This window comes from Pimephales promelas, chromosome 2 (genome assembly GCF_988280905.1).
Source record: "Pimephales promelas chromosome 2, fPimPro1.hap1.1, whole genome shotgun sequence".
NCBI lineage: Eukaryota > Metazoa > Chordata > Actinopteri > Cypriniformes > Leuciscidae > Pimephales > Pimephales promelas.
Genome location: NC_142770.1, coordinates 2,663,815 through 2,675,899, shown reverse-complemented (window position 1 = coordinate 2,675,899; position 12,085 = coordinate 2,663,815). Strand labels below are relative to the sequence as shown.

Sequence of the window (12,085 nt, the reverse complement as noted above, 5' to 3'; positions counted from 1 at the left end):
CATTTATGTAGGCTAAGGTCCTTTTTGAAGTTTTTATTTTATATTAGTCTCTTTTTAATGGGTTTTATCTTTAAACTTTGTGTAATTTATTTAGGCCTCTTTTATTTTCTAATTCGTTACTAAACGTTTTATGGTTATTATTTGTTTGGGCCCACAGTTTGCCGATTTTCACTTTTTTCAGCCAATGCATGGGGTTATTTTTATGCGTTCGTTATGCTAATAAAAGTTCGGTCTACATTTTATTCGTTCGTTATCCTAATAAAAGTTCTGTCAATAAATAAAATAACAGCGAGTTGTTATTTTGTCCATTCAAGCAATTGACGCTGAATTGCCAATTGACGCTTATTTCGAAAGTGAAAGTATAACGCGCACGCATTTAAAAGCTATTTAACCCCGGTGACACCGGGATTACCGTGTTGTCACACGTCGATTAATCGGTGGGAAATTTTCCTCACCGCGGCAACCCTAGTTGGAGTTCGTGCTAATTGAGGTGGAAAAACAGTTTATTTTAGTGAAATTACTAAAACTAAAAGGCAGAAACGAGAGAAGACGGAGGAGATGGTACGTGCGGAAATGCGTAGGAGGAAATGCGATGCTACCAAGCCGACCAATCACAGATCTTGCGGTCCGCGTCGTCGCGACATGTAGTTACATTTTTGAGGTGGTGCGCGTTAGACTACGGCGAAGGGTACGCGGTATGGTACGCGTCTGTGCGTATGCTACGCCGTACCTACTGCGCGCACCCTACGCGGAAGTATAAATTGGCCTTTAACCACCACACAAGGCTGCTTTAAAGAAAACTATAAAAATAGAGCAGAACTTAGCCCATCAAAGTGACGGATAATGATTCGTTGTAGTCCCTACTTTCCTGGAACATCACCTTTCTGTTTTTTAATGACTGTAGTGAATTTACTAACTGGTCTAAATGGACTTTAAGTTCGTGTGCCAGTGCTTCCATTGTGCTCAAAATAAGTGGTCAGAACCTGCTCCGTGAAATGAAAGCCGGACATGTTTGTCTCATCCATCTCAGCTAACAGTATTCAAACCATGGCTCTAAGAGCTTAACCCGCCTCATTGGCGTGCGTGTCCTAGCTGGTTTCCCATTTACTGGCATCCCACCCTTCAATACGCCCAGTTCCTGCCCTGATGCCAGAGCATATAGTTGGACCACCTGACCATACATCATACAGTTCACTTCAGACACTGAACTTAGCCACTGTGAACAGTATTCTTGAGGGATCAATGCTCACCAATTAGCTAAGCTCTGCGCCTTGAGCAAGTGATGACCTGATGGACCAGCTCGGGATGGAAAGTGTGTGACCGAATGAGGCGTATTAGCTAGAAACAAGATGTACTGTATCTTGGGTAATTATACCCGCTTAGTCATTGTGCTAGATTTGAACAAAAAAGTCCTCATAAACTGTTGATAAAGGTATCAATGTTTGGCTTAGTTTGGCTCAGTTAGACCATGTTGCTTGAAGAAACCATTTTGATTTTAAAAAGCATTGACTGCCGTTAAAAAAACAGTTGTATAAATAAAATAAAATAGTCACCATTGAAGGCTTTGGGACTGTAAGCTGTTGTACTGAAAGTCAGCAGTATTTTCTTCAGGATTTTTCAGGCAATAGTCTGATAACCGTCCTAAGCGTCAAACTTGGTTTGCATCTCTATTTTATATTAAACTTGCCAGATGCCCTTTTGCCTTTGTCGATATTCCAGTAAGCCATTATCTGTCATTCCTGAGGAAACATGATATTTCCAGAGCGATGAGTCACTGTTTGTGTTATTGAGTCTGAAAAACATCCCAAGCACTTGGACTCATATGAACTAAATGCCAAAGAGGGTTGCATAAACAAAGTCTGAATTTCAATATGTTGCAGGAAGTGGTACGTAAAAAAGACTTTTACATTTTCTAAAGTGCCGTTTATCCAGGAAAAACTCCCCACCAATGATGGTAGCTATAACGATTATATTAGTGTCCACACCGACGCACAGTTTAGTCACGTGACACTTTAATTTCACAAACTCTTGATTGATTCTGATTGGGAACGGATCATCGGTTGGGAAAAAAAAAACATTCTGGAAGTGATTCCAATCACATTGTTTCTCTGTGCCATAATTGGGATAGTTGTGGTGTGAAATCTGTTAATCTTTCAAATTTAGAACGATTTTTAAAAAAAAGTTATTATTAAAGTTATCGTACTTGGTGTGAATGGGCCTTATTCTTGGCGGATTTTGTTTCTGTGCACATTTTTGAGAAAAAATCAAGTCCGTAAGTAAGGTTTCTTAGAAAAGTAATCTACCAAAGTTCAATTTTTAGACTCAAGGGTTTGTTTAAATCATTAATCCCAAGTATCCTAAAGGGACATGGTGATGGGAAAAAAAATATGAGATATGAGAAAATCATAAATCTCTCACAAATATTTTGAGTTCCCCGCAAAGTTTCTCGGTGGAAACCCAAAATTTTGCGACAGAACGCAATTTTTTCTCCCATCCCATATCACCATGCTCCGTATTTATGAGCATTAGTAATAGTAATTCTTAAAATCATTTCCAAGTTGGAGCAAGTACATTCTGATGACTGATAAAACCAGCACAATAAAAACTGGAACGTGCATTATGAAAGTAAACAGGGTCAGTGTTGACGTTGAGCCACATGCACACAAGAGCCCTGACAGTCTAATTCAGACAAATCTGTGGTTCTTTGTGTGCTGTTATAGGATGTACAAAATACCCCCGGTCCGGTTGGTGGTGTAGGTGGGGTACCTGAAGAACTGTGCAGAGGTGGAAATCCCTGGCAATGTGATTTTCAATTCTGTTTATCCACCAAATCACGGTGCCAGGAACCCTCCCCACCACAGCTACAACTTTAGATCCAAAAGCTTTACAGCTGCGGTCCAGCTGCGTCCCAGGACTGCCCGTACCCTATGGGGAGAGAAGGAGAGATCGTCAGCTTATCCAAACCAGCTCGGCGTTGTGGGGTTTGACCCCGGGCGGCGGTGTAAACCACTCTACTGAATACCATTAACACTCTCATGGAAGCGTAGTGTAGTTGTAGTTTCAAAGGCAAGCTTCTCATAATTTTAATAAGTTCGAGCTGAAATTTTTGGAAGTTTCAAAAACTTTCTGTTTGTCCCACCAATTGCAGATGGCGTGAGTTTTCAGGAAACCTGTTTGAAAAGAGTCATTATTAAGCAATTTCATTGGGTGTCATTAGTAACGAGAGTGTGAAATTTTCGTATTCGTCATTCGGTGGCTCTGAATTGTCAAAACACCTCTCAAAATGCGAAAAAAATTTAAAAAATATTTTATGACGCATAGGGTTGGGTATCGTTTGAATTTGCACGATTCTGATTCCGATTCCTTGTTTCGATTCCGGTTCCTAACGATTCTCGATTCCGATTCTTTTAAGAGGCAGGGTCAAAAAAGTTTAGCTAACCTTGCTAACCAACGGCCTTTCTGAAGGAAATACTCATTCTGTAAAAATACTCCTTTTGTCACAAATTTTGCATTTTGCTGAGATTTCGTTATTTTTAGAAAAGTGAAGCCACACTTTTGGATCGCGGACGCAAGGTACTCATGTTCGACTCGCGTGGTTATGCCAACACTTCCGGTAGACGCTTCTTCGTTGGTGTTGTTCAGCGGTTTCTTCTTCCGCTCGGCGGACTGTGAATATCGAAACTAGGAATCGAAATTTTTACTTTTGAACGATTTCGGGAAAAACGAAAAGTTAGTCTCGGTTCCAATCGATACTCGATTCTCGATACCCAACCCTAATGACGCATGAAAGTTTCGTAGGCAGTGTGTAAACGTTATTGACAAAACGTGACGTCATATTCATTGTTTTTATGTGAGAAATTTTCAGATTTGTGACCTTAAAGCTTGAGTCAACTTTACATTGAAGAAAAAATGTGAAAACATTGTTTGCTAGTTGAGAAACTAAATTGAAGCAATGAGAAAATTATGAGACTGACTATATACTAAAAATATTATAAATAATTGTAAAAATATATACGAAAATATGTAAGCATTTTTGTCCAGCGTAAAAACAATTAGTTACGTCATCAAACTTGAACACATAAATTAATATTAGACACAACGTTTCAGTACGTTTTATTTATAATACATTACATAATATTATAAAACTATTAAAAGACTTTTTAAACGACTTTTCTGATGCCTTTTCTGTGATCATTGGAGCATGACAGACATTCAAAAGAGTCAGATTTAGCACTTCAAAATGTCCAATTTAATGGTATACAAACGAATTGAACGACATGAGAGTAAACTTTAGTGAACTATTCTTTTTAAGTAGCACTGCTTTTGGAAACTTCCAGATTCACGTTAAATGAGGAAAAGGAGAGTCACAGTGCTTAAACCTAGGATGTAATAATCGAATCCTAGATATAAATGTTCATGTTTAGCTGATAGACATCGACTGCGTGAGAAAAATCATGATTAAACAGCAGATGTTCCCGCGCAGATTCCCTGCCCAGTCAAAGTTCATCATTTCAAAGCGTTTGGTAGGAAAAAGAAAGAAAAAAAATCGCCTGTGTTTTGAATGGCTCAAGATGAGAGAGCAGCAAACAGCTACCGGACAAATTTGTTCCCAGAATCCTATTTTAAGGGCTGAGTGGACAGTTTTTTCCCTCCCTTTTCCCTCTTACGGACTGAAATTGCCTCAACAATATAAAACGAAGGGGAAATGGGGTGAACGTGTAGAAAAGAGTTTGCTTCGGCCCTGTACAAAATGTCTCAAGTCCTTTCATGGAGCAAATCAGAACAGAATGATCCATTAGATTTGGCCATTTCAGACTGGAGGACGGGAGAACCGGATTTCAAAGCCATGACCAAAGCTACTTTTCGTGCTGAAGAAAAATGTGATGTATTATTGTTGTTTCCACAGCATTCCTGGGCCACCCTCATAGTGATGTCATAATGGCGCGATTGTGCTCCTGTCTGATACAGTTTTCCTGAGGGAGAAGAAGATATTTCTGTATATCTTTATTGCTGAATATATTTCAGGATGATAATATAAAAAAAGGCATGACTTTTCCAGCTGATCCATGATTTATAGGCTATTATATATCACCTCAGCTATGTTACATGCATCACTATGTCATATTTTAATGTTGGTGTACACTGGGTTTACGGTGTAGCAAGAGTCTGCAACTGTCCAGCTTTCCCCAGGAAATTGCTAAATGGGTTGAGGGTATGTGTCAGTGTGCTGTGAATAGGACACCGTGGTGCCAGATTTTTCCAGCCGAGGAAAATGTGTTAACACCTTTTCTACTCCCGCACTTAATCATGAATGCCGAATGGCTGTCTATATTAAAAACCACGTTAAACCAGTGACTTAAAAGAGGAAAACAGAAGCTAGAAGTTTTACTTCTGTGCTTTTGAAATATTGGAATTTTCTCATTGCCAAATACATTTCAAAAGTTCACCGTAAAGTCAAAAATGTTTTACTTTGCAACACATCAAATAGAGATTTCAGCATAACTGAGCACTACATTTATAATGGATAAAACACACACAAATGGATTCAGTCAGAATTTGCTCACCCTCAAGTTGTCCCAAACCTGTGTGAGTTTCTTCTGCCAAACACAAAAGAAGATATTTTGAAGAACGTTGGCAACCAAACCATTGACTAGGGTTGGGTATCGTTTGAATTTGAACGATTCTGATTCCGATTCCGATTCCTTGTTTCGATTCCGGTTCCTAACGATTCTCGATTCCGATTCTTTTAAGAGGCAGGGTCAAAAAAGTTTAGCTAACCTTGCTAACCAACGGTCTTTCTGAAGGAAATAACCCAGATAGCAAACTGACATTGAATCATCGTGGAAATATGACATCGAAACAACGTTGATCTGACATTGTTTTGCTCATCGAATTAATGTTGAACCAACGTCAGATGCGTCATTCTTTCAAAACTAATGGAAAATCAACTTGAAATCAACGCGTTGTTTCAACGTTATGAAAGCAAACCAATTTTCGATTTCATTTAGCTTTGAAGAATGCCGCGTCTGACGTTGGTTCAACGTTAATTCGATGAGCAAATCAACGTTGTTTCAATGTCATGAGAGACGTCGTTTCCACGTTGATTCAATGTCAGTTTGCTGTCTGGGAATCCTTTCTGAAGGAAATACTCCTGTCACAAATACTCCTTTTGTCACAAATTTTGCATTTTGCCGAGATTTCGTTATTTTTAGAGAAGTGAAGCCACACTTTGGACCGCTGACGTAAGCTACTAATGTTCGACTCGCGCGGTTATGCCAACACTTCCGGTAGACGCTTCTTCGTTGGTGTTGTTCAGCGGTTTCTTCTTCCGCTCGGCGGACTGTGAATATCGAAACTAGGAATCGAAATTTTAACTTTTGAACGATTACGGGAAAAACGAAAAGTTAGTCCCGGTTCCAATCGATACTCGATTCTCAAAACCCAACCCTACCATTGACTTCCATAGATAACCTACTTAATGGGGCCCATCAACTGTTTAGTTGCCAACATTCTTCAAAAATATCTTCTTTTGTGTTTGGCATAACAAAGAAATTGAAATTCATAAAGGTTTAGGAGAACTTGAGAGGGAGAGTAAATGAAAAAAAGGTAAACAGAAGAACAGAATCGAATCATATTAATCAAAAAAAGCATTCATATTGAATGCAAATGCAAAAAGCATTGCATTTGCATTCATTGGTGAAGTACATTTTGCATGACGAAGCAAATGATGAGGAATTTATTTTCACTTTCTGTGGAATTTCCATTATTATTCTTACAAACATGAAATCCCTTGTGTCGTTCCAAACCCATAAGCTATTATGTTGAAGCTGGACAACTATAAACATAGTGATCACTTCATAAAGATGTTCACTTTTGTGTTCCACAGAAAAAACAACAACAACATACAGGTTTAGAATGGCATGAAGCAAAGTAATACCTCTTGAATTTTGGGTGAACTATCCCTTTAAGTCAATTCTCCAGATTGACTGCGCCACACAGCTCATGGCCGGACTGGTTCTGCTCCGGCGAGCAGCCATGCAGGAAAAGGTCAAACAAAATCTCTGAGACTGATTGGATAATGGCTACATGGCCTCATGTTTGGAAGCCGTTAAGGCTAAATCATCTGCGGTAGAAATGTCAGATTCTAAAAACATTTCTGTGGGGTTGGTACAAGCCATTTCCAATGCCGTCTACCCAATCGGGGTAAATATATATCATGGATAACCATCTCTATAATGTAGAAGTGGGAAAACGTTGGGACCATTTTCACTGAAACCTTATGGTTTGACATAAAATGAAGAGGAAATATTTCTACACTACTTCTAGGTCACTAATAAACAGCAAGTAAATGATTGGCATTGATCACGTGACTCTTCGTGCAGACGGTCGAAGAGGCTCAAGATGCTCTTTGGATCATGTCAAAAACAAAATACTCAGACATTCATGTTCATTTTCCAGTTCCAACATTTAACTCAATTTGTTATGCTGACAATTTAATTTATAATGGAAAGTTTTAACTAAATTAGAAAAGCAATTTACTAGTGGTCTCGGAAATTCGTATTTTAACACTAATGTGAAACACGTTTTTGCACATAATATTGCATTGCATCCATAAATGACACACATGGAAGCATTTACACCAAATTCACTAACCAGTCTGCTAATATTTCATCCTCATGAGTGGTCACAGACTCAATGAATGTAGAATAAACACCATTAAACTCTAATTTCATTTGAAGTGCACATGACGGAGACCGCCGCAATGCATACTAAACACCAGAACGTGTTGATATGGGCCGACTTCGATCTTCTCGATGAGGAAAATCCATCTTTCCAAACATACAACGCGTCTCCAATTGCTAGCATTTCACTTCTGTGACGCATTTCTCATTGCAAGCTGATTGTCACTCCTTCTTGTGTGCCAGTGCATTGACCTGTAGCTACAAATTTTTCCTTCTATCTCTGATCAATATAGCAGTCCCTCATTTCCCAGTCACATTTCATTACACAGCATGGCCATGGGGTGTTTTGTAACAATATTTTTCGATCGACGGGACATAAAACAAATTAATCTAGCACGGAAGTTAAAATGAAAGGATTTAGTGGAGACCTGCTGTCTTACAGGGTGTCCGGAGCACTAAAAATGTCAAACCTGAAGCAAATGCATTATAGGCCCACGTCTCCACGTGTGTGAGCTTGTGCTTCATCACCCACAGGAGAACTTTCCAGAGGGTCTGTTTATGGCATGCTTGTAAAGTAAAAATGCAGCGGTCTGGCCTATCGAAATCCTTTCATGATGTGGTTTGAATTTGTCTGGCCGCCTGGTTCAATCATTCCAACCGCATCCCATTCATGAAGTACGGAGTTTGAAAAGACATAAAATTTGCTTTTACAGCTTCCAAACTTTCCAAATGGGTTGTACTTCCATACACATTTACACATTTATCCCTGCAGTTGCACCTTGTTCAATACAGTTCAATACAGAAACTATCAATCCTAATGCATAGTACATAGGCTTATGTTTGCCCAGAGTGTCTGACAAAGCAACAACAACAAAAAAACCCGTATTGATCTGCTTTGAAATGTTTCAGTTTCATTTCAGCTTAAACTGACCGTAAAACAGTTATAATTGTGAAAATTATCAAAGATCTTTAAACTTAAAATGAAAACCTAACATACTTTGCTACAGCATAGACAGACAGGCAGAAAGACAGATACATACATAAAGTATACTACAACATACAGTTTGTCACCAACTTTACATTACAACATTACAAAAAAATGAACCAAAAGTCATTAAGTATAGAATATGGAGACAAAATGCCACTTACCGCATTAAATCATGAATTATGACCGTAGGGTTCACATGAGGATGTTGGAAGTGAAGTGAAGTGAACCTCACCAGATCATGTCATTTCACATCGAACTCCGAGGAGAATTTACCAATTCTACTATGGCGAAGGTTTGCCTCTTACTATTCATGATCCATGTATATTAGCCATTTGACGAATACCAAGCGACGTCAGAAAAACGTAGTTAATATTTAAAGTAAAAGCCTTTTCTATAGGAAGGTCAGCGGGCGACGTCAGAATAATTTAAGTAAAGTTTTTAAGAGCTTAATTTGCCATTGGAAGGCTGACAGCTACGTCATCGCGATCTAATTAATATTCAAATGATGAACCGTTGCCGTAGGATTAGCGTTTCGCGCGCTGCCTATCTTGAGGTAAGGAAGCGGTAACGTCGAATTAACAGCCAAAACTATGACTAAAACTTGATGAGTTTGTTCCAAGACCACATGAACGCTTAATCCATCATCCGAGAGAGGAAAAAAAGCGAGATGGAGGGAGAGATCGACTGAGACATGTCTAATTATTGTCCCAGAGGATCCTCGCGGTCCATTTATGAATCACCTCAGCGCGTGTTTCTCCAGCTCAGGAGAATTCTTCACCATGGCAATAACATTAGCCTTTAGCCAGAGGAGGAAAGCTTTTAGTGCCTAATGCTCTCTCTCTCTCAATGCTCTCTCTCTCTCTCTCTCTCTCTCTCTCTCTCTCTCTCTCTCTCTCTCTCTCTCTCTCTCTCTCTCTCTCTCTCTCTCTCTCCCTCTCTCTCTCGACTGTTTTATTCCTTCAAGGAAAAGTTCACCCATAAATGAAAATTCTGTCAGTCATTAATTATATCCTCAAATCATATCATTCCTATCAACTGTCCATATCTATCCTGTCAACTAATCAGAATGTGTGCAAACATTTTGAGCTACAGTAATAATTTTGGTTTTATTTGCATCACATTATAATGCTTAAATGTTTTTCATGGAGAGATGGGGAAAAAAATCATCGTCGTTTGATTTTTCACGAGTCGTCGTTTTTTCCTTTCTAAATTTACTTGCAGACAGATCTCAAGAACTCTTACAATCTGAACTTAATAAGGAAGTGTTCGCATAAACGGACAATTTAAACAGTCATGAGTCCTTTCCGTAATGCTGCAGGGAAACCTCAGCTATGTTGGAAAGAAATAGCATTGAGTGACGTAAATGTTGTCTGTGGCCATTTCAGATCTACATGATGATAATACTAACCAAATTTAACCCTCCAGTAATTGTCTAAACATTCAAATTTTGTGGCAACAAAATCTGAGATAAACATTTTTTTCCAACATTTCTTTCAGATTGTCCACAAAAACCACTGTATGATATTTGCAGTGGCATGGAGCGGTGGAACTTTTGCTAGCCTTGGTTTGTTTGTTTTACCAGCGTCTTTGCCAGCGTAGTGAAGAAGTGTGACTTGTTTTGGTCCGAGTGGGCAGTGGTTGTGCAGATGCCGTTGCTGTGCTCGGAAGAAACGCCCACACACACATACACACAAAGACACAGTGCCGTGTAGACGGATGCCTTGGCGGTATGTGGCAGACACCCAGAGCTGCAACCCACTCCAATGCGCTAAGAAGAATCCCTCTGTTCATGAGGTGGACCATCACGACAGACTAAACAAGGGAAAAGGTCTTTCTCTTGTGTAATCTGAAAAGAATGAAAGGCTTCCCATGGCATAGATACACAATGAAATAACAAGAATTCTCTCTGATATACAGTAAGTTGCAGGCACATTTTGATCTGATGATAACTTTAAAATTGGTTGAAACATGAAATCTAATTCATTGTACATCACTCATCTCTATAGGACTACACAAATCTGCAAGCTCCACCATGTGGTCAAGATGCATAATGGTTGCCAAACAAAACACAACTGATTTCCTGAAATCAGTCACCACAACAGTCTTAAGCTGCACTAGGAAGTTTTTTCGATCGGTGCAGATTTTTATATAAAACATATTATCATATTTGTATAGTTTTGTCATTTTTTAATGAATATGTCAATGTTAAAATGCTTTGTCCTGTCCCAGATTGAAATGCAGAGACATCAGAGCTGTGGTGCAGTGGATTGTGCACAAAATCGGGATGTTTAAGTGCTCTAAAAAAAAAAAAAAGCATCAAAACAGATTGCAACTGTAAGTAACACATTCAACGGGTTATGTGTCTTAAACCTGTATGAATCTGCTTGCAAGGTAGGTAAGTCTAGCTAGCAAACAGCTTTTTGTTTGTTCCCCTTTGAAACTCTTTCTTCATTATCAGGGTTTTTGAGACACTACACAAAACATTGTAAACTGACCTTCCATCAAACTTTGCTTACTCGTTTTCTTATTTTGTCTATCTTTTGATTCTATATAGTGGATGTTCAGAGAGCCTGATTCAGAATGATCACATCTGTGGTTACATGCTTCCTCTTGAGCAGATGAACATAAAATCCTAAAAGACTGGCTGTACTGGAGGCTCCAGACCACAGATGGGCCTCCACATCTGGCAGCCACCCCTGTGCTCACATCAAAGTCCGATCCTGGATGGTGAGGAGAGGTGGCATGGTAATCCCGTTCGGGAGGCCCGTGGACATCCAGACTTAACTGGGATGGGAATCTTATGGTACCTAATGAGTCGATTAACCACCGATCCTCCATTTGATATGTGCATTGCGTAGATTTGATTGTGTTACTTTTCTTATTTGACTGCAGTAGACAGTTAAATAGGTCTAGAAGAAGAGAAAAACCTACTGAATTAAATTTGTCAAAACTTTATTTCAACTACTACTCTATGTGCCTATAGGGGTGGGCTGGGGATGGCAGGGGTTGGTGGCAACTTACCGCTATCTGAATTTTTGCCGCGGGACGAGGGCTTCAGTTACCTCTCTCTTTTTTGACCGTACATGTGTTTGCATCACTGATCGATGCAAATCGGAAGAAGATAGAATCGCGATTCATGTATAAATAGATTATAGAAACCTTACCAGGTTTTTTACAGTAAAACACTGTTGCCAGTAATTTACTGTAAAAATGCACTAAAACTCAAGTTAACTAAAAAATACAACTTATTAGTTTTAGTGCATTTTTACAACACTGTTGCCAGTAATTTACTGTAAAAATGCACTAAAACTCAAGTTAACTAAAAAATACAACTTATTAGTTTTAGTGCATTTTTACAACACTGTTGCCAGTAATTTACTGTAAAAAATGAACTAAAACTCAAGTTAACTAAAAA

General features: G+C 38.9%; 2 long non-coding RNA genes across 2 annotated transcripts; one reads left to right on the top strand and one right to left on the bottom strand.

The window, feature by feature from the left end:
- Window positions 1-2,329: 2,329 nt before the first annotated feature.
- LOC120486402 (uncharacterized) lies at window positions 2,330-9,151 on the bottom strand. Its single transcript, XR_005624189.2, has 2 exons — window positions 8,832-9,151; window positions 2,330-2,925 (listed from the first exon to the last, which is right to left on the bottom strand). It is a non-coding gene; the product is annotated as an uncharacterized LOC120486402 (long non-coding RNA).
- Window positions 9,152-9,162: 11 nt separating this feature from the next.
- LOC120486401 (uncharacterized) lies at window positions 9,163-11,831 on the top strand. The gene is made up of 5 exons (XR_005624188.2): window positions 9,163-9,223; window positions 10,168-10,586; window positions 10,677-10,804; window positions 10,900-11,004; window positions 11,225-11,831. It is a non-coding gene; the product is annotated as an uncharacterized LOC120486401 (long non-coding RNA).
- The last annotated feature ends 254 nt before the right edge of the window (window positions 11,832-12,085 follow it).